The sequence below is a fragment of the Crocodylus porosus genome, unplaced genomic scaffold, assembly GCF_001723895.1.
Source record: "Crocodylus porosus isolate Cpor-Errol unplaced genomic scaffold, CroPor_comp1, whole genome shotgun sequence".
Lineage (NCBI taxonomy): Eukaryota > Metazoa > Chordata > Crocodylia > Crocodylidae > Crocodylus > Crocodylus porosus.
The window spans coordinates 51,539,852-51,544,092 of NW_017728951.1; the positions used below are offsets into that span (position 1 = coordinate 51,539,852).

Consider the following 4,241-nt stretch of genomic DNA (forward strand, 5'->3'; position numbering starts at 1 on the left):
CCCACTTTCTGAGCATTTTCTCCTGGGCTCTGGCAGCCTCGTTTGCCTCGGCCCCTCCCCCACCCCCGCCTGGGCTCTCCCTTTCATTCCTGCTGCCTCCCTCCTGCAGAGCCCCTTACCTTGGTCTCTGCCATCTCCTCCTGCCTTAGGGCTTGCCTGCAGCCCCTGCAGGATTGCTCTGCTCCCCCTGGGGCCGATTTTGGGGCCATTTCAGCCTCCTCCCAGTCCCCAGCTTCAGTTTGAGGCTTCTCCCCACAGTGGGAGAGTTAACCCTCTCCTGCCCAGGATGGCTGCCAGCAGCCAGGGAGCAATGTGGCACGGGGATGTCTGTGCGGACCTTCCCCTCAGCCATGGCCTGCAGGTGCACACCCCTCTCCACATCAGGGTGGAGGACTGCATCGGAGCTCTGGCAGACCTGCTGGGATGCCGCAGTGTCCAGTACACCTCCAGGGTAAACTCAGTGCCCATCGTATATTTGAGTTCTCCCACCATGGGTGAGGGAAGTGTGTGCGGCGGGGCTGGAGATCTTGGGGGACCGCCACCTGTTTACGCCCCTGGAGACCCTGGCAGTACGCATGGTGGCTTCCAACGTCCCCCCACCCCTGCCAGACCAAGACCTCACCAGGGCGCTTGAGCGCTATGGTATCCTCACCAGCCCCCTGGTGTAGGCTGACCATGGGGAGCAGGGAACCCAAGCTTAGGCACGTCCTGTCCTTTCAGAGGCAGGCGTTCACGTTCCTCAGGGGTGGCCAACCTGGAAGAAAAGACATGCTTGCCTTTAGGGGAGAGGTGAAGCCCATCCCACCCAAGCATGCCCCCTGCACAAAAATGCAGGTTGTTGTCAAGAAACCTGAGGCCTGCCTGGTATCACCAACTCCTAAGCCACTGGTTAACCACTCTGATGCAGGCTTCATGATGCCATCCATGTCTACTTTCTGGCAGAACAGAGGAGAATATCACTTGTGCCTCTCTCCATGACCTTTGTGTTGGAGGGGAGGCCCTATGTAGTGTACCTCTCCCAGGGAGGGAATTCATGCCGCCGCTGCAGCAGCGGCTCCCACCTGGCTGCCCAGTGCCCAGTGGGGCAGTCAGCTGGGGCACCAGCTGCTGCACCTGCATGGGAGGATGGCGCATCCGCCTCTGGTGTGGGGGCCTCATCAGAGGGGGGAGTTGGGAGATCCTCCAAGCCCCCCTGCACCTCTACTCTATCCAGGGGCATCAATCCCTCTGGTACTGGCATGCCACCCAGGGGGGAGCCTGGGATGTCCTCCCAGTGTTCTCCTGCCCCTGGGGTGCCTGGTGCCCCACCCGGTGGAGGGGCTGGGGAGTCTTCCCAGTCCCTCCCTGTCCCAGTTCCGCCTGGGGTGGTTAGCATCTCAGGTGCTGGGGCCCTGTCGGGTGGAGCAACCAAGACCTCCCCTCCACCTCCCTCCACCCCACCTCAGTCGAGGTGGTGGACTTAAGGTGGCAACCCCCAAGCAGCCTGGCCTGTCCCCTTCGGGGGAGGTGCCAACTGCTCCTAAGAAATCTAAAAGCAAGAAGCAAAAAGGAGCTTCAAAAGGAGTGCCTGCCCCTTTGGGGCCTGCCTCTAACAGCACTGGGGAACATGTAGCCAGGGAACCTGACCCCACCCTGCCTGCCCCGCCAGAAACCCCACCACCTCAGGCCAGGACTGAGGTTTGCCCCAGCACCGTCTGGCAACCCTTCGCCCCCATCCCAGCTCATGGGGCTTGTGAGCGGCGAGGTAGAGTGCCTGCCTTCCCAGCATCAGGCACAGGAGACGGCAGAGGGTCCTCTTACCCCCGCACCCGCTCCCCTGCCCACCGAGGCCAATGAGGAGGAGATGGAGTGCCTGCCCTCCGAGCACTGCAAGCGGCCCCGGGAGCAGGATGATATTTGCCCCCAAAGCGGATGGGGATCAATCTCCCAGAGACGGTCCATGACTCAGATGCTGAAGGGGGCCTGCTAGGGAGCCTGGCCATTGAGGGCATCTTCACCGGTCTCACCGGGAGGTCCCTTCCCAGAGTACAGTCCCGCCGGTTCTCGGTCAGCAACATCCAGCTCCTGCTAGATGCCACCCTGGGTGGCCCCCAACTATGGAGGCCTCCTCAACCTCTTAGATCAGACCAAGGGGCAGAGGAATGTAGCGGAGAGTATCCGGCAATGGTGCCTGGACCCTGCGCGGTTTGTCCATGCCGCTAGCGACGTGGTGAGGCTCGTGTGCTGGGACCCGGGCACACGTCAACATGCCTTCCGGCTTGAGAAGCTGGTGACCCGGGTGAGGGATGTGTGGGGCCAAGGCGGGCCCACAGAATACGGTTGGGCAAGAAAAGGCCTTCCCCTGTCTCTGGTTTTTTTCCCCACTCTGTCACCTTCTCTCCCGTCGGTACCCTTCCTACCCTTCCTCTCTATTCTCCTGCTCATGGCAGTTACAATCATTGCCTCGCTTAACACCAATGGCTGCAGAGACCCAGTGAAGTGGACAGCCATCCTGGAGAGCTTGCAGCAAAAGCGGCTGGCGATCGCCTTCCTTCAGGAGACACACAGCGACGTGTATTTACAAGCTGACTGGCACGCTGCCTGGAGAGGTCGCTTATTTTTGAGCCACAGCACCAACCTCAGAACAGGAGTGGCAACCCTCCTCTCGCCGCACCTGAAGCCCTGGCTGCCCAGATGGCACTGTACTCCATCCTCACCGCGGGCTGGCTTCTGCACGCTGTCAGGGCTGCCCGCCCAACAGAAGCAGCGACCACCCTGGAAAAATACCTCCAGGCTCACCGGGCCCTCTCCACCAGAAACGCCATAAGTGATGCCTTCCCACCACTGTCGGTCATCCCAGCGGTGGCCAGCGAGCCGGTTGACTGGCCCAACACACTGCTGAGGCTCCCTGTGCCCCCCAGCAACATTACAGGCTGCCCCTTTGGCACACTGCCCCAGAAGGGACTCTACATATGGGTGGTGCACACCCAGCATGCCCAGGTGCTGGCCGGCCACCCCGATACCGCGTGGCAGCTGTGCCTGGCATGGCCCAGGACCCCAACGTGGCACATGCTCTACAAGGTGCCCACCGCAAAGAAGACCAGTGACCTCCAGTGGAGATTGCTTCATGGCATCCTGGCCACTGGCACCTTTGTGCACCACCTGGATCCGGTGTCCTCGGCGGTCTGCCCTTTCTGCCCAGGGGTGCTGGAAGAGGACATTTTCCACACCTTCCTTGACTGCCCCCGCCTGCAGCCACTCTTCACCGCCCTCGGGATGCTGCTTCAGGCCCTGGGCCAAGACTTCTCTGCAGAAACCTACATCTACTCCTTCCCGTACAGGGCAACTGAGCGGGCCACCGTCAGCCTGGCCAACTTCCTGGTAGGCCAGGCCAAGATGGCCATGCTGAAGAGCCAGCGGAACTGGCCAACCGGGACTGGGATGCATGACGCCCTGCAGCTGTTCTGCCTGCTGGTGCGGGCCCGCCTCTCTCTTGAATTTGAGCATGCGGTCCTCTGGCAGATGGTATCCACCTTTAAGGAGCACTGAGCTGTCAATGGAGCGCTGTGCCGAATCAAGGCGGGACGCCTGTGCCGTACCCTGTGACACCACCAGCTCCTCAAGGTGTAGAGGCATACCCAGTGAACAGAGGCCTTGGGCTTTGTCCAGGTGGGGTGACACCTGATGTCCTGAGGCCCCCCGGGTGTCCCCCAGCAAGATATGTATATATGTAAATACTTCTTTTGTTCTTTGTGTTGTTTGTTTTTCTTTGTCTAAAGTGTGTGGGCAAGCCTTGCAGGCCATAAACCCAGGCCTTGTCTTCAAGGCCCAGGTCCTTGGATCGAACTATACATAGTTTCTACTGCCAACCTTTTGTCACCCTTCCCAGAATAAATCTCTCTTAAAAGTCAAAGTCTTTCTTTCTTTCTTCCAAAATACAGTCATTCCTTGAGTATCAATACACATTTTGTCACTTGGATGATGCATGGCTTAAGAGATATGGACTCATTTTTTTTCATTAATGGAATCCTATTGCATATGGTTATAAAGAAGTTTCTAAAGAGGGCAAGGATATATACTTTAATAGCAAGGAAACTTTATGAAATCATATCATCTCCCTAAAGGCTGTTTTTCAGTCAGTTTAACTTGCTGTTTTCTAAAGCATTTGCATCTAATTAAATGTAATTTATAATGTATTAAATACTAAGGGATAATTATTCAAATATGATTTGCATTATGAAAGCAGCCCTACCATTGAAATA

The 4,241-nt window shown here is 57.9% G+C and overlaps 1 long non-coding RNA gene across 1 annotated transcript in view; it reads right to left on the reverse strand.

Annotated features, from left to right (window-relative positions):
• Positions 1–226, reverse strand: part of LOC109323982 — an 8,296-nt gene extending 8,070 nt beyond the window's left edge. Inside the window, exon 1 of the long non-coding RNA XR_002104815.1 lies at positions 120–226. This is a non-coding gene — a long non-coding RNA (uncharacterized LOC109323982). The remainder of the gene's footprint in view (positions 1–119) is intronic.
• Positions 227–4,241: the final 4,015 nt, after the last annotated feature.